At 30.4% G+C, this 23574-nt stretch overlaps 1 protein-coding gene across 1 annotated transcript in view; it reads right to left on the bottom strand.

Moving 5' to 3' along the window:
* The window catches only part of LOC147072188 (uncharacterized), a 117096-nt gene that overhangs the window by 27095 nt on the left and 66427 nt on the right, over nt 1-23574 (bottom strand). The gene's annotated exons all lie outside the window — the stretch shown is intronic.

The following is a 23574-nucleotide window of genomic DNA, read 5'->3' as shown; positions in this document are numbered from 1 at the left end:
AGATTGATTGGGACAAATACATAATATATATTTCTATCATTTGAAAGAAACATATTTTGTTAAAATCATAAGCTGTTATGAAAATAATTTTACCGAAAAATTTCGATTTTCTTTTGTTTTACTTGCGTATCCTCTTACATAATCAATATAGTGATAACACTACTTCTTAAATTAAGTTAAAAGTAAAGTGTTACATTGTAGAGAATCTAGAAGTTTAATAATTTTATTATAGTTATATTCATGTAAAATTAAGTAGCAACAAAAGTGTTTCTCTCAGTGGATGATACGTTTTGTAATTGAATAGAATCATACGCAGGTCTGCAATTAAACCTGACGTAAGTATAATTATTTTGGTGATATAATAAAACAATGAACAATGTCAAAATGCACATACACGTTATAATAATAATAATAAATACTATTTCGCAAGGAAATTATACGAAAATAACAGAAAGCACAATGTCGATTTTTCTAGTTTTGTTAATAGCGCTGGTTTGGGAAATTAATTATAGTTTCATTTGATATGTATCTATCACTAAAGAAAACAAAGTACTTATCAAAACGGCACTAGGCTTAATACAACAATAACAAACAGCCTTGTGAAACAGACAGATTTTTTGACGGAGGTGGTTATTGAGGTCAAAATAACATAGATTAAAAAATAGTCGTACAATGTTTTAATATCCAAATAATATTAATTTCATTTGAATTAAATTCATTACATAATAATTAATTAACCCGTTTCGCTCAATATTAACTCGATCATAAATTAATAAATTGTTTAAGTACATATTATTATTATCATGCCGAATGTGAATATTAAAGTATCTCTACGTGTTTATTATGCCGTTATTAAGGGCCTGCTGAAGAGCCCGCCGTTCAAATATAATTTAGTATAAAAAGGACCTCGGCGTCGTAACTACGTCAATTTAAATCGATCTTTTCGCAAAAATCACTAATCATCGGAGATTTTATTTCAAGAAATATTATTATTATTACTGATAATTTCTGCCGCGCGGAGAATTATTATTATTTTATGAACACCTGCGACATGAAGCCGATCAGAAAACAGGGCTGTCAAAATAATATTAAGCATTCATATTTTTTAAATGTTAATTTCATCATGGTTTTTAATCAAACCTGTGCAAGTACGTACTGATAACTTGGGTGGATTTTGTAGCAAACATACTATTGATATATATACGGGTATATTATTATTATAACCCAATTCAAATTGAACATAGGTTGATACTCAAATACTATTATAGTATGTTTATGATTTCGAGAAAATAATACGATGGTATAATTAATCCATATCAATTATTTGAAAACATTACATTCGCACTTTGCACAAAATTACAAACACATTCGAAGTTTGCCGCACACCTACAGACCACGTGATATTTGTTTACGCAAAATCGTCGCTTTTCAAAATGGCGAATTTGATTACCAGATTTTACTGCGATGAATCAGTATGTTCCTTTTTGTCTTTTTTTATTCGTAGGTTTGTTTACTATGTACACCGAGAAATTTCCATTTATAAACTCGGAAACGATTTTTACAGAAGAGTTTTGGAATATAATGCAACCAAAACTGGAAAAAATTCTATCATGGGTGTTGACTTCCTGAATTAGCTAACCCCAGGTCCATGCCACTACGTGAACCACAGTGGATATTAAGCCATTTCCACACTGGCAACAAGTTGCTGGCAACCTCATTAAATTTTACGATACTTACCATAATTGCTTAAGAAATTTTACAATAATTATCGTAAAATCTAACGAGGTTGCCAGCAAATTAACTTGTTGCCAGTGTGGACCCGGCATTAGATGCACAAAACTTAAATAATATATATTATAAATAAAAATTTAAAATTAAAAATATATATTATGATTTATGTCTTCGACAGCCCTGATGAAATAAATGTGAAATATGAGTCGGATCAGTCACAGAGCAAATTTATTAACACAAACAACTTTGACACGACCTTTTTATATTAACTAGTAGACCAGATATTATGGACCACATGTTAAAAAATCATATTTTCAATTCTCAAGGCCATTTCTGTAGAACGTCCTCCAAATCCTCCGTCCTCCGTCCGGCAAATATTTTTCATTCATATTTTTCATAAATCTTTTATATTTTTCTAAAAATATTGTGAATTAATATATTAATTGATAAATATAAATAATTTCATATAAATTAATTGCCTATCTACATATTTATTCTTAAATTATTACGGTGATGATTAATTTCTAAAATGAGTAAAATAATCGCCAGACCAAAAATTTGTAAAGAAAAAAAATATTTTTTTGAAAACAAATAATTACACACATTTTTCTCTTATATTTTTAACCAGTGCGGCATTTGGATAAAAACGACTTGCTTTCAGTTACAAATGTACCTAAAAAAAGTTTTTTATTAATAAACCAGGATATTTAGATGCACAATCACATTAAAAAAACTCCAACAATAGTTTCTTAGTAATCAATAAAAAAAAGTCAAAACACACCCTATTTTAATAATTATTCTGTACCAATGTGTAGAGTAGACACGTCATAGTGTAAGAATATATTATTAGTCTCATCCTATAGTACGAGTATGTAGTTTAATACATTGATTGTTATATTTCTGTCATATTATGCCAATTTTAATAATTTTAGTGTGATACAAATATATTTTTTTAAATCATTCAATGAGCCCAATTTTCCTGGGCGGTTGTCAGCTGGACTGTGGTCTTCATAGAGGTATTAAATAAGGTGGTCTTAGTCAAAGGTCTCAATTTATATATATGCACTACATTACTATATTATATTACGGTATAGGAAGTTTTTATTTCTGTAAAATATTCATAGCCCATGATACTAAGAGCACATATTAAGAAGAATTCAAGAAGATTAGCTGTTTTTTTTCAAATGGGATTTCCATGCTACAGCAAACACCTTAACTAACTTTAACTGAATGATTCATGATAGTGAGTCACCAGAATATAAAATTTAGTTCATATGTTACGCCGAATGTGCGAAATTGAATATTACATGAAATGGGCAAAATTTTGCCTAAATCATGAAAAATGCAAGCCCGTTGTCTTATTCATGAATTAGACAAAATATCTGGAGAGTGCGTGAAATCGGCAGTAATTTTTCTGCCTACTTCATGTCTTGGACAAATTAGATACTAGCGCTACGGTGGTATTTTTTGCAACTAAACTAAATGTGTGAAATGCTCGTGGATTGGTCAAAATATACGTATATTGTCTATGGTCGAAATAGGTGGTCGCGCTCCGGTGGTATTTTTTGCAACTAACCAAATTTGTGTCAAATGTCATTGATTATAATATAAAAATATACCAATCAATAACTAAAATGACGTTCATGTCCATTTACTATGCGCAAAAAAACTAGAACTATAATATGATAACGGATGAATTTTATTTAAAGGTATTTTCGCGATTTGATTCGTGCTTGGGTATCGTACATGCAATGGTCGATTGTATTGTTGACACTTGTTAGCTAACCTCAAAATGGACATTCAGTTGAATAATTCAGAATTTCAAAACCTAATCTAACCTAACCTAACCTAACCTAACCTAACCTAACCTAACCTAACCTAACCTAACCCAACCTAACCTAACCTAATAATATTATATTATGTCCAATTATAACTAATAAAATCATCCGTATTAAATTTACTTTTTCTGCTGTCATGTTGACAGTTTAAGAATTCCATGCCCTGGCGACTTCATGTACTCGGTAGAAAATTTACCTTATTCATGAATAAGGCAACAGGCTTGACTATTACATGAATTAGCCAAAATTTAGCCCATTTCATGTAATAGTCGATTTCGCACATTCGGTGTAACACATATACCTACTGAGATACTTATAGTGCAGGATCCCATAGACTTCTCGTATACATAATATGCGGAACGCATTCTGACAATTGGAATAGGTTTTAGGGGTCACCAAGATATATAATGTCGATGTTGCCAGGTGATATTAGTGGTCAATTTTTTTTTATTGAGGTTTTAATTTTTTTTCTTATAACCCACCAAAAATTGTTCTGAATTCTTCAATAAAACCAACACCGAATCAGGGATTGATTGAAAATGCAATAATTGTACCATGCCATCGGCATGGTCGTAGAACGGTTCGTCCCATTTGAAAAAAATAAAAATAGCGGGTAGTGCAATGTGTTCAAAATTATCGATTCTTAGGATCCTCCTTGGCTTAAATTATTTTATTTAGTAGCATTTTTGTATATAATCACCCAGATTGGTTTCTTTACTATATCTATGCATATGACATTAGTTTTAGTATTATGGTTAATCCAGAAACAGTGTAGGTTGCATATATTGGTAGGTGAATAAATGAAATAACGATAACCACTAACCACACTAAGTACACATTTATTAAAAAAAAGAAACAACAAGTCAAGTGTTCAAACTGCTTTAAGTAAAGTATCATGATCACTGTTTTTACAAACACTACTTACACATTTGCACAATGATATACATGTCAAAGCCGATTTCTTATAACTTCATAATAATGTACGGCAGTTAGAATTACATATGCATGGTTTAACTAAATAATTTGGTAGAGGTTCATTCGTCATTTTGTCTTGGATACAAATTATTTTCTCGTAACTCATAGCTATAGCTCATAGCAAGTTGTAGGAAATCAATAGGCTCAATAGTGGATGAGATGAGCTTTTTCTTAAATAAACTTGTGCTGAAGCCCTTAAACAGTGTAAATACTTATAATATGTAAGCCTTGGAGATTATCCCTTAGATATGGTGGATTAATTGCAAAGATTTTTTTGTGAGCCCTCAAAATAAATTACAGCTTTTCAAATTTATTTGAAAAATGACTCACATTTGCAAAAATCAAGGAAGAAAGTGAGCTGTACATTTATGGTGGATTTGACGATCACAAACTGGTTTAAATTGAAGGGATCAATTTTCGCTGATGCCATTGATTTAAAATCAAAATCATTTAGAAGCAGACTCTAGAATGTTCTGTCATATAATTCATGCTGTAAGAATGCAAAATTTGGAGATTATTACAGTCCCGATACAGATGTTTTAATCTTAGGCATTTATTTCTGGAATAAACTTGCAACGATTGGTTGCCGTGGATTATGGTTTGAGGGATCTTAGAAGAAATCCCGTATTTTAGGATGCCATTTGGCAGCTGAATCTCTTGGCGAAAATATTTGTAATATTTTGCCAGCATTACATTCTTTAACCGGCTGCGACACCACTAGTCGAATAGATACAAAAAAACAAGCTGTAACCATCTCGTTAATGAGTTTTGTTCAAGATGCACTTTCAGCTTTATGAAATGGATTGTTGGAGACCACAGCAGTTTCAAGACCTGGAAAAAGTTTGCACTTACTTATTTATAAACAAAAACAACAGCGGATGAACTTCGATATAAATTTATTTCCCAAAATATTGGATTTAGTTTAAATTTGTCAAGAGTGATATGCACATATGATTCATTGTATTTACAATGTTTAAAGACTTCAGCACAAGTTTATTTATGGAAAAGCTCACCTGATCCACTATTTGAGCCTATTGATTTCCTACAACTTGGCTATGAGATACGAGAAAATAATTTGTATCCAAGACAATTAATTACGAATGAACCTCTAACAAATCTTTTAGTTTAACCATGCAAATGTAATTCTAACTGCCGTACATTATCATGTAGTTATAAGAAATCGGCTTTGACATTTATATCATTGTGCAAATGTGTAAGTAGTGTTTGTAAAAACAGTGATCATGATACTTTACTTAAAGCAGTTTGAACACTTGACTTGTTGTTTCTTTTTTTTAATAAATGTGTACTTAGTGTGGTTAGTGGTTATCGTTATTTCATTTATTCACCTACCAATATATGCAACCTACACTGTTTCTGGATTAACCATAATACTAAAACTAATGTCATATGCATAGATATAGTAAAGAAACCAATCTGGGTGATTATATACAAAAATGCTACTAAATAAAATAATTTAAGCCAAGGAGGATCCTAAGAATCGATAATTTTGAACACATTGCACTACCCGCTATTTTTATTTTTTCAAATGGGACAAACCGCTCTACGACCATGCCGATGGCATGGTACAATTATTGCATTTTTAATCAATCCCTGATTCGGTGTTGGTTTTATTGAAGAATTCAGAACAATTTTTAGTGGGTTATAAGAAAGAAAATTAAAACCTCAATAAAAAAAAATTGACCACTAATATCGCCTGGCAACATCGACATTATATATCTTGGTGACCCCTAAAACCTATTCCAATTGTCGGAATGCGTTCCGCATATTATGTATACGAAAAGTCTATGGGATCCTGCACTATTAAGTATCTACCTATTATACATTATTTATTGTCTCAAAATTCAATTATAATAATTTATATAGCGCAATACCTTTCAATCAGAGGCTGCGTTTGGTGCACGACTTCGGCATTAATTCGAATGAGATAAATAATTGTCATTCCTATGGAGGGTATCAAAGGTTGTTTCTAGTGCCGTTAGATTTCAAAGAATGCAGCCGCAAGGCCGTGCATATTTTGTGGCATATTCGGAATACTTCGAGATTTATCGTTTTTTATTAAATCGAAGCCTCCTAGTAACCAAAAAATAACCAGTAGTGGTTTCCATTAAGATAAATAATTACAAATAATACCAAAATATTATTGTGCATATTGTAATATTAATAAAAAATATTTTATTAATAATATGTTATAAAAGTTATAATATAATAATAGGTACATACTTATATTTAATCGCGTCAAATTCTGACATAGAAAAGGGAGAATAATTATTGAAGCCCGAGATTTAAGTATGTTGAAAACCCCCGTTATTATTTTAGGTTTTCAATGACCTCTGATGGCTGTTTTTGACATTTCGCCAAATTATAATTTAATGCTGACATTCTTAATGAAATTTCACAGCTAAAAAGGTTTTCACGGAATTAATTTATTCATAGCATTTATAATGAATCGTAAAATAAATATTTTTCAGCTAATAAAATCGTGGAAAGGTCAAATAATTTCACTAGTTTTAATATTCTAATAATTAGAATTTATTAAAAAGAAAATTAATTAATTTGAGACTAAATAGCATTAAAAATTATATCTTTAAATAAAACATGAAAGCTGGTTTACAGAAACAGTACTATAATTTATAATATTTATATGAATCAAAACTATTCTAGTGGTATACAATATTTGTCCTATCCTTACGATATCCGACCCATTGTAAACTGAGTTTTCACTGAGTGCGTTCTTCAAGTATTTCATCATTTCCTTCATGAGAATTTTCAAGGCCGCATACCTGGAACCTTGGGCAACTTACAACAGGTTTGAGTACCTACTGCCAGCCTCATAAGAAAATTATAGCTAGACACTCGTTTAAACGCGAACGATTCGTCGTTTAAACCTGATAATTGGTTTGCACAATATTTTTCTCTATGCACGAACATTCTTACGAAGTATTTATCATTCTTGGAAAATAAGCCAGCTCTGTACTTGGAATAATATTACAAAAAACTCATCAAATACAATATATACACACAAGTCATTAACATCAACAGTCATTGATTCGAGTAGATACCACTCAAATGTTTAATTTCAGAGTCAAAATTTGTTAGCCGATTCTGACATTATTGTATTTTTTATGAGCCTACAGATTCTTTGAGAATACTTATACGAATGATTATTAGTATTAAAATGAATGAGTATTAAAAAAAATAATAGAGTTAAATAACTGGTCGAACTATTTTTGAATTTCATTTTTACCAGTATTTGTTTTGAATATTAAATTATGCAAAATAATGTTTTTTTTTAATTTAAGCTTTAAAAATCATACATGTTTTATTTATGGAAAATAATTTTTCTAATATATTTATATTTTTAAATACAAACTCAATTTATATACTTAGATAAATTAGAATTTAATAACTCAATAAAAATGTTGAATCTTGTTTATAATTATAACATTTTCCGGAGTGAATTCCGATAATATAAGATGAAATATATTGATTGATCGAAACAAGTTAAGTTGGGGAAAGAAACAAATCTAGTTTGTATTTACAACCTTTGTTTATAAAAATTTCTAACAAATTTCTTCAAGCGTATAAAATAATAATATGCTGTTCAAACAAATTCAATTACATAACTTATCTTGATTAAATAATATATATCATTAAAACCTGCCTAAAAAGACTGGTGTTTTATAATATTATAATATATACTATGGTTATTATAATAGTAGGTACCTACGATGACAGTACCTAGCTAATTATATAAATAACTTATTTCACAGTCAGCCATCAATAGAAATCACACATTTTTGGACTTGCTTTGAAGTTAGAACGGTTATAGGTATTAATAATGTACTAGGTATCAAGATATAAAAACATTTAAACACAGTAAAACGCTTGTTACTATAAAACTGTGTTATAAAATGACTAGGTGTGTGATAAAATTCAAGCCCACGTCCTGCAGTAAATACATGAAACCATAACTTAACGGGATGTTAAATTCAGAAAGACTTCGCTTACTCCTGAGGTTAGTTTAACAATGGCATCTAAGATTCCAAGTTATCAATATTCTGGATCCATTCAATAGTTATTTCATAGTCGTACAAATGAATTTATACATATTATTAAGTCCACGAAATAATTTAGTAAGGTAAATAATGAATACTATGAATTATATTTTAGTATTTTTTTCATGTATTGTCTTAGAAAGCCTTCCTCAGTTTGTTGACAGACAGAATAACTTGTAAACGAATGTGTTGGTTACCTGACTGAAATTATAATATTATTTATTGTTGTTTCTCCAAACGTTAGCTGCATAAAATGTTATATGTTTCAACTTACAATAGCTGTGATATGATAGTGATTATGTATGCATAACAATGGGTACATCGGCGATAAAGTTGTTTGTATCGTCAAATAATATGTCATTGACAAAGACATAAAAAAGTACACAAAATGACAATTATACGTGCCTTTTCTACCCTCATATGTAATTTTATTTATATTTACACACTATTTTATACGTATGTACTTATACTTAACCTGAAGGTTCATAAAGAGATTTTTGTTAATCTGAAATAATAATGATTTAAAAATGAAAAGATAGAATGACAGCCATCTTTATAAGATGTTGTTAAGTAGGTATAACTAATTCCATTACGGGGACTGTAATGCAATAACAGTAAGTACCTATCTAGTAACGGAGTACGAAGCATACAATATAATACAAATGTCTGATAATTTACAGTCTAAAACGAACAAAAAGGTTTTTTTATATTTTTAATTAAGTTTACAATTTAAAATAAACTTTGTATTTTATGGTTATTATTACTGGTAGGTAATTAAAATATAGTGTTATAAATTATAAGTTATTTCGAATATCATAAACAGATGTTTACACAATTAACAATTTAAAAGTATTTATATTTAATTTTTATTAAAAAAATCGATGATTCTAAAAACAATTAAATGTGCAGGCATAACTTGAAATTTATTTTTATCAAAGCAAGCTTCAATGTGATATAACTAAAAAGATTTCAAGTTCGAAGACTATTGGATTCGATTCATTATTAATTCATGGTATAAGAAATTCAACTTATAAGAGTAGATACATTGTATTTTCCCTCCGATAAGTAGTAGAAGAAGAGTAGCATTATTGATTAGGCAATACTATGGGCTAGTTTAGTCACTGTCACTTTAATCTGAAACTTGTATAAGCACGTCATTCTGAATGCACGATTATTTTTGGCTGGTCTGAAATAAGAAGAAGAGGTTTCTAATCTGAACAATAATATTGTTTAAAAACACTATTTCAAAATCATCATACTTAATCATTTATTGGAGATGATGGAGATGGATTATAGACGGGTGGTGCTAGCGTTGTCTATAAACGTTCTCAATTTTTGACGATCAAGCGCCGCCATTTTCAAATTAGTTTGGCTAAGCATCTTTAAATCACCTGTGACGCAGCCAGTCATCGTAGTGTCGTCCGTTTACGTCTTCTTTTATATGTAGATAAATCATTATACATTGGCACCATAGGCATTTCGCATGTGTATTAGTACAATGCCTGTTTCAATCATACCAATCATTACCAACACAACTTCGAATTGTTTTTGCCATGTAGATTGTAGAGTGATTTACCTATACTAAATGCTTACTGGATGTATACATAACCCATATTAATGGTAGCGTCTCCTACATTATTATGTATTTGGTTGATCTAGCTATCTAGCACAATCTTTTTTATTTTATATATCACGTGATCATGCCCCCCCCCACAAAGGGTGACAGGCTGACAGGTTTCTAGCCTAGGGCCCGGTGTGGTGGGTCGATCAGAGAAGTGATATAAACACACATAACAAATTTGCTCTAATAGTAATAAAAACTCGCCTGCGGCGCTATTGCATTTCGTAACTATTAACATTTGAAATTTTTAGTTGTACGATGCAATTTTTGATTGTATTATGTTAATGCTCGACAATTCCATACTTGAGTGTTTGTATAAAAAAATACTAGAAAACGCTAAAAATACACTGAATATACCCTTTATTTTTCCTCACCATTTGGAAAACGTTTCTGTAGAATCACACTTCCTTTAACCTTAGCGATAGGTAGGGGGGGGGGAATTCACGTGATCGTTTCACCCTCAAAAAGAGAGTTTCAAAATTAATGTAATATTCATAGTATGTATAAAACATTATAAAAGTTCAAAGTTTGGAGAACTTGGTAAAAAATATTATATCATTGTTAAAATATGTAGGTAGTTTAAATGTCAGACGTGCCCTTTTTAAGGTGACGCATCAGTGAAACGCCAAATAATTTTCAACTGTACGCGCGACGAAATTTTGTACTCGCTTCGCATTCATTGAGTGAACGGCGAGTCAGACATACGCCACTTTGCTGCGTGATGGCGACGGGCCAATTAATTCTAAAATCGTGTAAAGATGACTAAAAACGTTACCCATTTACTTTAAAAAGAAAACATGTCAATGAATATATTATTATTGTTACTAATAGAATAAGAATAAAGAATAAATAAACAGAACATAAAATGGACGTATGTTGGATTTATATGAGAAATAATATTTCGTTTGACAGGCGTCTTTTGCACCCGCGACCCGCAATCCGCACATCGCCTAGCAACGATCTTTTTAGACCGTGCCTCAACTAATGCATGGCCTTAACGAGATATACGTTTATCGTCCATTAATGAAATCTCTCCCGAGCGAACTTTTGCTACAGAAATTTAATAAAACCTTATCAACGTATCACTGTGTAAGTATATTATTTTGGGTTGGTGCTTCATGTGGAGCCTAAATAAATCCTTTAATGCTAGCACCAACTGACAGTGTCAATAACGCCCGGCTTAATTCGAGATAATGGAAGTTCAGACCGCTTCCTTGTCAGATTATACAGAGTGAGACAAGAGACTTTCTTACGCTGAGCTGAATCTGTATCCTCTCGACGGAATAATTAACTGAGATTTATGGGAAACGTTTAAGTATATAAAGAATATACTTAGAGTGATATATCGATGTAAATTACATATTACGAGTATGTACTTGGTATTGGGGATGTAAAACAGAAAAACTATAATATTATCGTCTCAGCCACTTTCCACTGCTGGGTGAAGGTCTCTCCTTCCTGTCTCCACTCTTTTTAATTCATAATCTTTTTTTCGTTGCCACAAGGTATATCCGCTAAACAAGACTAAATTAGCAGTTTCCTAATATCTCTTGGATACCGTTTGATATGATTTGTACAGCAATTTTCGAAAGATGTCGCCTATCTATTCCACTTCCAAGCTTTTGATACACTTTATTATGTTGACCACTTTTGTTTAACCATCTATTCGCGTTATGTTCAACATGCATATTTTATTTTAGTTTTTAAATCTCTTTTTAATTGATGGTCTACATTTTGCACCTATGCATCAGTACTGGAATAACATATCGGTTAAACACTTTGCGCTTCAGGGGCAGTGGCAGATTACTTTTGAATATTTTATTCAGATGTTCAAATACACCGCGTCCCAGTTTTATCTTCGGACAATTTTGTCTGAAATTCATCTATCTATATACCAACATTTTACTGTGCAAGATATACCTTACGTAAATTTCAACTTCTTTGAGGTGAGTTCTAATTAATACAAGGTTTGCTCTTGTTTCTGCAAAACAGTTTAACTAAACTTTTCTTTTGAAATGATTTATGGTTAAGTCTACTTTGAGACTCGGTTTTGCAACTTTTTGGATTCTTGTCTGGAGGTCATCTAGCTAGACTTAGAAGTATATGACATGATACCTATCTGTAAAACTTATGTGACTTAAATATTCTCCACTTATCCATTTATCAGGGGCGGCTCTTCCTTAGGGTACCTAGGGGACAGACTCCGGTCCCCTCATCATTATATAGTCAATATTCAATTGAATATTCATGTTAAACGTTCCTACCATAATACATTGATTTTGTGTAAATTAATTAAGTATATATTTTATTTGTACTGTTTGCCCATCTTCGATTCTTGTTTCTTGGCCCATTCCTAATGCTCTATGTGAGTTTTGGCTCTACCTACATACTACAATACAACGATACTTCTGGGGTCCAAATTCGGTGGCCCCTTTAAAATCAAAGCAATGTTTATATTATGAGATGCTATATGCAATTGCCAGTTATGATTCTCAAAATTCATAAGGAAGCTGAACAATACGTACGTCTGTAGGCCGCTTTGCACGTGCTATGCACATTTTACCCAGATGTACCGATGCTGGACCGGGGACACTGTAGTAAATACCTGGTCTTGCATAAGTGTGAGTAGGTAAAACTGAGCGTATTATTATTATAATATATTATGAAGTTATCTTGTCGGTCGGCTGTAAATTTATATTCCATAACCCACCGGTTTAGTTTATTAGTTAGTTTGCCAGTAAGTGATCAAATATGTTATCTATCTCCTTAAGTTTTAAAATATATTTGTTAATACATACTATAATAATTTATAATATTATCTTGAATGATAATAACAAAGGGTAGGTATGTGCTATTTCAGTTAATCAAATCAATATTAATTTGTATTACCAAAATATTAATTATTGTAATGTACTAGTTGTGGATAGTTGAATTTCACGTTAGTAAAATAATTTTGATAAATAATATTAGGTATTATGATGGATGAGGTGGTTCATTTATTGAAATATAAGTTCAGTACATTGACAATTTAAGACAAACTAGAAGTGAAACGATTAGGGCCTCACCAACCAGTCACCAACAGATTTAGTTGTTGTGTATGAACTAATCAAAACAAAAAAAGCATTTAACTCCGAACGGTTTACCAAAAAAACATGGTTGACGGCGAGTGTATCCTTGAAAAGACTATTTTGTTTTCCTTGTAGCATTAAGATTCTTTCGAACGCAGGAGGCATATGAAGATGAAGTAATAGGTACAAAAAGATATGTTTTCTACGCTTTGATTAATATTGATTAGGTAGGTACTTATTAGATATTTCACGCCATCTGACCCCACTTACTAAAAGATGCTAGAGCCGCCATTACACTTTATCATAGAATGTATATTAACTTACCTAACAATACATTAAGTAAAATTTGTTCTTACATTTCTATACAGGTCTATTATAGATTTGTATAAATCGTTATTTACGACTGGTGATTCCTATTATGTCATTTTCATTTATTTCAAACGTGCATATTTAATAAAAATTAATTTAATATAACTATTATTTAAATATCTGAGTTTACAAGTTAATGGTCATTAAGATAAAAATAGTTTATTTTATTGGACGGATAAATATTTGCGATTACGATCTCAAAATATGTGAAAATCATGATTACGACACATTTTAAAAGCCAATTAATGAAATACACATAGAAAATCTAATATCGTCTTGTTTTTTGTAGTTGTATCGGTGTCGATTACATATTATGATACTCGTATAAGTGCCTATTATAATCAATATACCGATACACCTAATATGGCATTGATAAGGAATATCTAAAACAGGACGTTGCATTATTAATACTAGAAAGGATTCCAGATACCTCAATGATGTTAAGTAGTTTGATGCAATAATTATAAATAATAAATATACCTAGGAACAAATTATTAATTATTATAAAGATTTCATCAAACGATTCTATTTTAGGTATGTAGTCGCTAAAATATGAGAACAATAGATAGTCAATAACAGTTAAATTTTTAGTAGTGACAATGGAAATATATACACCTAGGTATAACCCAAATATAGCGTATTGGAATGCGGGACATTGGTTGGCTATAATCATAATATAAAAATACTGTTGTTTATAAGACTTTCTTTAGCCTATTTCAATACACCGATCAAAAATATATAAGACCATACTCAGACAGCAAATTCAAACACAGAATACATAATTAAGTATGGCACTTACGAAATTCGATAATGACGAAGTGGAAATCATAGAGTAGGTATCTACTAAGAATTAAATTATCGTCGACATATATCAAAAGCCTCTGGCAGTGCAGTCATTCAAACCGTACAACTAAAAATGTCAAACGTCAGATATTTTTTTAACCCGTGCTAGTGGGTTTAACGAGGCACTTGATATACAAAAAAATGATTACGTATCGATTTACATAATAAATTGTACATCAAAAACTTTTACTACTCGCGATTTGTAAAGGTTTTTATATTATATGATAACTCGAAGTTGATCTCAATACATAATCATTATGCAAATTCATCCCGTTTGAAATATTCATTATCATAAATTATGTTTTATAACACTTCCATCAAAAGTGTTAAAATAATAATTATTTTTTAAATGTATGTAACTATTGACTATGCACAGAATATAGGTAGATCATGAATATGGATTTAGTTGATCGCAATATTATGTAATTCTATATAATTTATGAATTTGTAGGTCGTATTTCAATCACATTTTATTACACTTTAGTCTGATTTATAATATGTGTGAAATAGAAAAAAATAGTTCTTGTATTTCATAATGTTAAATAGTTAAATTATCATACTTAATATTTTTTTACGCAGTGACGAAAGGTCATACAGGCAGCATTTTTCAACCATTCAATTTATCGTTGATGTTATTTAAAAGTAGTTATAATATATTTATAATGAATATTTTATTTAACGGATTCCGAAAGAATTTTGCAACATATAAACAATTCTACTTTATCAACCAACATATAAAATATAAGGAAAATACCATTTAAAATTATCTACGCCGTAGCACGCGGAGAAGGATAACACGATTTATCCAATGCAATTGTAATGAAAAATACATCTAGTAAAAAAATCAGAATAAATAAGAAAAATCGAAAGTAAACGATCAATAGTCGCAAATGTCGGATTCCATTTCGACAAACAACTCTGTAAGAAATCTTGCCGTAGAAAGTAATCATCATGATTAGAAACATTGACACTATTCAACAGCAAGATAATCAATTTTAGAACACTTTCAGTAAAGTTATTTATAATGTATAACAACAGCCAGCTTAGAATACGAAATGAGTACGCGAAACGCCGATAACCTAAGGTAAAAACTGCCTCGGTAGCAGAGTTCAATACAACACAGCGCAATATTGTATGTGAATATATTTTAATGTACGTAAAATATAAATTACATGATTATTATAAATCAGTTTTTGTAAACTTCTAGTTATGTATGTCAATTTAATATAAATTAAGTACGACAATAATTTAATTACATTATGTAAAGACTATTTACAAAGTATATATCAAATTAAAGTAAAATATGTGTTAATTTGAAGTCATAACTATTTATTGATTTATCGACTTCGTAATATAAATATTGATAACAGATCTACTCCCGACGATGTATACGATTTGAACGGTGGAAATGATTTTTGAGAGACTGTACTTCAACTAGGTTCAAAATCCAACCCTCATAAATCATAGTAGGTACCATACGTAATTTTAAAATCATTTTTTGCATTGAATCGACTAAATATGTAGACTACACAAATGTTATCAAAGCTTTAAATTAATTTCCCAAACGCGTGCATATTAACAGATGTGTGCTATAAAGCACAATATTGAATCACTGTAATACAACAAGAATACATTTTTAAACGTGACCAAATTAATTCAAATTTGTTAAATAAAATTGGAAATCAAAACATGTCATTTTGCCGAAACGAAACAAGCGAATTCGTTTCACTGTCGAATGATTGAATTGTATTTGGACACAGTTAAAGTTGATACCGTTCGACAATCCGCTGATGCGGTTTTACGTGACAGTTCAAAAATTATAGTATTGTCTCCATTTACTTAAAATAACGAGTTCAACGTAATAAAATGAATGGTGTACATATAGACAGTAACATTGCGCCCATCGTGAGGTAGAGGTAAGAACGCATGCCCGGTTATCGGTGTTAAAAGTTAAGACGGTACTTCAGTGAAACGGAAAATAATTTTCAACTATAGGTGCGACGAAATTTTGGACTCGCTGGCAATCGGAGAGAAAACGTCGAGCTGTGAACACGTCAACTTGTTTCGTGATGGCGACGGGGGTATTAATTCTTAAATCGTACAAAGATGACTAAAAAACGTTACCCATTTACTTGAAAAAGAAAACATGTCAATGAATATATTATTATTGTTACTAATAGAACAATAAACAGAACATTAAATGGACGCATGTCGGATTTATATGACAAATTATATTTCGTTCGGCACGTGTCATTTAATTTGCACAATCCGCGCATCGCCTAGCCACGATATTTTTAGACCATGCCTCAACTGAGGTATAGCCTTAAGTATAAATAAAATACACTTACCCAAATTCATGCGTAAAGCTACTTAAGTAGATAATGGTATATTATTATTTTCGGTGTTAACAATATACCTACAATAAAAATACAATACATGACGTAGATAATATTTCCCAAAAAATGCTACTATTCGATGATATATTATTAATGAATGATAACTTTTATTTATCCCGGAATGATTCAAGGTCTATCGAATAGTTGCGTCCTGTAACTTCCAAATGAAAATGAAAATAAATTTCCCAACATTCGAATTAGTTATCGATTCAACATGCCAGTGGTTTACGTAATATATTAAGGGATCGCCGGCTTCCTATGGTCATAAATCCAAATACCAATCTACTTAAATTGCTTTGCGGAATTATCTATCTTACTCCATCTACAGTTACATATATATATATATGTAAGAATACCACTCGCCTATAATACCAGTATAGTGACCTATCATAATACACTTTCTTTTATATCGATGGTAGTTGTTCTGGGAATAGTATTTGTAAGATGGATGATTTATGGTAATTTATTTCAGTTTATCATATAATTATGTGAAGTTAATACAGTGTAATATTTTATTACTACGTTTATGATACGTAGGTAGGTACATATTTACTTAATAATATATATATTTATTAAGTTCAATATGTATAAATATTTTCAAAAAAAAAATACTGCTAACATCATTAATGCGGTACTGACATGAGTTTAAAAAAAAGCTCATTTCAGTATCTTAACTTGAAGTATTAATTAAAATACAACATAATATACGTTAGGTAATTACAATGTATATATAATTAATACACTTTTGCTAAGTATGTATTGGCAGTAAATACTAAAAGGTGAATAGTGATCTTTATTATTAAATAGTTAACAATAATTAATTAGTTACACGAATACTTGTTAGGAGAATAAAATGATTACTAGATTTTACCTTTAATTTCTGACATTATGATCGTACATACATATTGATCAAAATATAAACAAAAAAACAACCGAGGAACCTTCACAGAAGATAAGTTAAGTCAGCACAAAATTATATTCAAAAGTAGTGACCATGTACCTCAACTGTCCGATAAATGTAATATTGATACACTGCACACATTGTACTTGAAGAGCTAGATTTAATAAAACTACATTTTTATAAACATCGATAATCCGGTTCTTAAAACATTGCTAAATTCTTTTAATAAATGGCGCTGTAAGAATAAACCATATTATGAACGTGGAAAAAATATAATTACATCTGCAGATAAGTTGCTTTGCTAGGAGGGTACATTCGTCTTCTCAGTTAAGTTCCGGTTCTAAGTACAGAATCGCTCGTTACTTGAAGCATGACATAGCTCCAACTGCATTGTAATCGCAAGTAGTTTTGCAGTGTAAGTGTTGCGGCGATGTGGCTGAGGGCAGTAATCGTCGCGGGCTTACCACAATACAACTCTGCCCATTATAAGATAATGGTTTACATGCTTATGGTTTCCAACATGGGGTATCATCGCCATTATTAAACAATAAAAAATAAGGCCACTTCTGCCTACATTGTTATTACTTGTGATACTTCTCAAACGAGAAAAACACTATAATATTGTCCTACACTTATTGATGACACATTAAATCAGAGAAATCGCCCTGTAGAAATCGAATATTTACTGCATTGTAAATATATGATCACTGATCACTGATCACTGATCACTGATCAGATATCACATGAGAATTACATTTGGCTGAGTCATGGGTTACTAGCAAGCATAACGGAACATAATGGGAGAAGACTGACATGTGACGTGAATTACTCTAACTAAAGTGTATTTACACCCAGTCCAGGGTGACAGTAACATGGATCACTAATGGTTAATGAAAAAGAAAAAGAGTTATCAATTCGTTATAAATGTATTTTTTAATTGAATTAAACAGTGAATTTGAAGAAATAGAATTTAACATTCTTTATTGAAGGGACATAACTTGAAAAAGCTTCAGACATATGAAAATTACTAGAAAAAAAAAAGAGTTAGACATTCGTCGAGCTGTACCTATGTGTTTGAATCACACTCGGTCCTTATTTTTTCTGGGAATTTTCTAATAGATGTGTTTTTGAGAGTTTTCCAAATTATGTATTTATAATTATAAATTAGTTACACCACCTGGTTAGAAGAATATAATATTTACATTTATGAAAAGGCTCAGTTAATGAAAATGTTGTTAGACACGTAGCTATATTTTGTTTATAACTATCGTTTATACAAAGCGAGAGATAGGCTCTCGGAGCTCTGTAGAAACAAGATAATCTCAAAATTAATATCCAAAATCCTTCTGAATCACTAAACAACACAATGACACAAGAACACTATAGAAATACCTAAAAATAAATACGGACAATTCTAAAGAAATAAATGGAGGAACACAACGACACAGTTCTCAATACAGATTCCTTCCAAAATCTCAGTGGAATAAGAGAACCACATTGTACGCAAAAGCAAGGGCATGGACCATAATATTTTTTACAAATACTATCGATTGATAATTTAATAAGTAGGTACCTACACTAACTATTTAATTTCAAAATTGTTATAAATGGGGTTAGTTAATACATAATAATATTATAAAGTGTTGGTCAAAATTATTCGTGGACCAAATGTTAATACCAGTTTACTCAGTGGCGAAGAGTGGAAATAGGCTGTTAAGATCCGCCATAAATAGTGTACACCAAACTTTTTCAGTCATACGTATTTATTTTCATTGAAATAAGACTACAATAATTTACAGATGGTGTTGGTTAGTTTCTTAAATTCAATTAAACCCTGCGAAACCAAATCATAATAGATAATAGTCAAAAGATACTCGTATATCTATAAAATATCTAAAATTATGCAATTAAATCAAACATAACTTATTTAATATTTTTTTATTTATTATGCTTTGGTTTAGACAGGGCTAAATTGATTTTTAAAAAATAACCAATACTATTTATAAACTGTAGTCTTAGTTCAATAAAAACAAATATGTATGACTAACAAAGCTTAATGTGCACTATTTATGGCGGATCTTAACAGCCTAAATCCACCCTCAGCTACTGATGTTTATTAGGACCCAATAATTGAACAGTGCGTTATCAGCTATAATAACATTATTAAGTGTTCATAAAAATAAGATAGATAAGAAACTTGATTAAAGTTGTGCCACCTGAATGTGACGGTGTATAAGCGGATATGAATTTTTTGATAAGGAATATGAGTTAATTTTTCCTTTTGTTATTATGGGGCCCTCAAAATTGATTAAAATTTAATTAGAAAACTGATTATGAAGAAAACTCTTTGATGATGTCACGAAAATATCAGCGACTAAATGGGTCACCATGAGTGACAGGTCGAGGCACCCTATCTACTTGAGTCTCAAAATGTTTTTCTTGTGTGAAAAAACATCGACACGAAAACAAGATTAGATGTTAAACGAATTTTGGGATAATAATAAGAACTAGGTATTCAGTAGGGTAAAGTTCACATTTATATAATTATCACATAATATTATAGCTTTAAAAACGAGTAGGTAGCTAATGGCAAAGAGAATTATAATTAATGAATAGAAATAATTTAGTTTCGCAAAAAACAATTTAAGAAATGTTATAAATAAAATGAATAGCTCTTACATATATTTATGAACTCATTATTAAAGTCACATATCATTAGTGGAATACGTATGTATATAAATATTATACCACTAACAAAATGATTACATAAATATAACAATACAAATAAGTACATATCTAACCTATTAAATGGATACACGTTTGATGAAATTGTTCACGGATCGAAAGCTGGGCTATAGTGCTTTTGCCCGCATGAATAATATCTTCAAAGGTGACCTCACAAAGTGCCTAATGTACTTCTTGTAATTACATAATAATAATATTATACTATGCATGTGCGAAATAAACTCAGTAAAAGAAATGTCTTGAAATTTTGAGAATCACAACATGGTATAGGCTATAGAGATAGACATAGAGAGATGCATGCTGGTCATAACACCTAATGATACAATTATAAATAATCAGATAAGGGAATCATAAAGGGTATGAGATGAGTTAAAAATCTTAAATGCAAACATGCAATATAATTTATTAGTATCTTGCCTGTTAATTCTTCATAAAGTGCTTTGTGTATTTATTACGCCAGATTAAAAACGAACAAGTTATTATAGAAAGAAATTAATACATTTTGTGAAATTCAAAGTTTGCAAACGGTAGGTAGGAAGTAGGAAAACAATGGTTTCTATTGTACTTTCTATTCTACTAGGCATAGCAGACAGTAAGTAGGTAGTTTGTGCTAAAACTCAGCTATAAAGCATTCACGATAAGTTTAACTCGAAGCGTGAAAGCTTAGCAGTTATAAACAACGATTATCGACTTCCGTACACATGGTCATTCGAGTAAAATTTTAAATCATCTAAAGGAAATTTGTACATAATCAATAAAACAAACATTAAAAAAAGACCAAGATAGTACATGCTGGGTATACGAGCTACGATTTAATCTTTTATAATGATGTACATGGGTGTGATTTTTCAAGTTTCATGATAAAGTACTATGCATAGATATATCGTGAAGTTGACCTATTTATTAGCATCAGTACGGTAAACTTATTTTTCCGAAAATAATTAATTTTTGTGGATGTATTAAATACCTATGTAGAATTTATAATTAGTTTTCTAAATTAAATTTTTGTATTTATTTTCTCTGCATTAAGTAGGTACTTTATTATATTATTGTATAATTTATTTACATGAGTAATTACCAAACATTTTTTTCTATTTAATGTTCTCCACTTATTTTTATATTTTTTTTTATATTTAAATAGGTATGTATTGTGATCACAGAACAGGTTAATACATAGAATTCCGATACACTGAGTTTTGAATGTGTGAGTGTCCTACGAAAATGAACCACATATTATAGACGTGAAATAGTGTGTTTCAACCTTCAAATACACCAATATTGAATGAGCGTCAGTGCATAAGCCGAGAGCAGTTGTCAGAAAGAAGGACAAGCGTATTATTGACACGTGTTTAAATTTTTCCCATATTCTTCCACACTCGAGATCGGTTGCCTGTTACTCCACACCCGTTAGGTATTTCAGTACCCATTAATCCTTTGTTCCCTGATTGTAATGCATTTGTGATTTCTTCTAAATAATAAATAAATATTTTTGAGTAAGTATATAATAATATCACGATACTTTATGTACGTACTGTTAGAAAAAGATGCTACTGTAATGTTTTGGCACGAAATCATTGAGTAGGTACCTATTTGCTAATTAATTCGATGAATTCTTCCGTCACCTTATAACTATATTATCTGTCTTGGATACATTGATATTCCTATCAATGTTTGGATATGAATGGGATCAGTTTTGAATAATAACATGACAGCATGATGAACGTTGACCATTTATACTATAGTTTATTTTAGTATAGAGTATTAGGTAATTATTCTTTCATCTCTCCATTACGCTTTTAAGCTAAATTGTATTTAGATTTAAAAAAAAAATAGTAACATAAGCAAGACTTCAATGGCTGGCCGACAATAATTTCATAAGCAATTCAATAATAACTACCAATGTTATACTTATATCAATTTAATCATATCAAAAACATTCTGAAATCACTAAATATAAACAATTTGTATTAGGTATATTCTCTATTATAGTTGTAGAATCTCGTACGTGGGACTGTATTTCTTTTATTATTTGAGTACAATGTATTGATAACTTGATTTCTTGTCATTTTAAAAAGATAAAATGATAAAACAACGTAAAGGAAAATACTTTATTTACCAGCAAAAGCTATAAAAAACGTGTTTCAGGCAAGATCGGTGTAAATTGTACGGCCCATAAAAAGAGTCATTGAACATTTAGAGTTTTTGCAGCGTACGTGAATTGGGATTATTTATGTTTTATGCATCTCAGGTGGGATTCAGGATAGGATCGAGTAAACAGAGAAATATCTAAAAAATAGATAAGACGGAGCGTGCGTGTATTAGATGATGTATTTATTGATAACAATATTGAACATCCACAATGGTGGATAATCATTCAATTTTAGTTTGTAATAATTGTCCTAAAAGTTATAAATAAGGGTCGAGGGTCGTGAATACCACTACAAAAATAATATGTACCAGTTTTACAATTATTCGATGGCACTGAATATAAAAAGTAAGATCTCCATTTATTGTTAAGCCAAATTACTCGTTTTATAAACTTTATTCTTTTTTAAAAAAATTTAACGTTTAGTAAAAGTTATACAATTATGTTTGAACGATTTTCAATAAGTATAGATATAATAAAATACACAAAAAAACGAATACATGTTTTTTGTATGAATTGTTGGTAAAAACAGGCTTAAGTATTTACAAATTATGTTCAATTAAAAAAATGCATATAACGATACTTGTAGAAAAAAACACCACAAAGATAGACCGCAAACGACTCGTAGGCTGTGTTTTCTTCAGTGAGGTCTATAACCTCGAAAAGTGCATAAAACGTATTAGAGAAGCGTATTTCTACGGTGAATTAGTTGTTGAACTTAATTATTTACAAAAAAATGACGCGCAATATTTAACTTCACGGACGCTCGTTTTCGATAAAAGGATTTTTTACGATCGATCGCCTTCGGATCGCATTTTTTGCCTTGTTAAACACAACGATTTTAAATTTATTTTTTGATCATCAT

The sequence above is a fragment of the Rhyacophila brunnea genome, unplaced genomic scaffold (assembly GCF_057557595.1).
Source record: "Rhyacophila brunnea isolate RB1 unplaced genomic scaffold, BYU_Rbru_1.0 scaffold_2, whole genome shotgun sequence".
NCBI classification, from domain to species: domain Eukaryota; kingdom Metazoa; phylum Arthropoda; class Insecta; order Trichoptera; family Rhyacophilidae; genus Rhyacophila; species Rhyacophila brunnea.
Note: the sequence above shows the minus strand (reverse complement) of the source record. Positions and strands in the feature narration are given on the sequence as shown.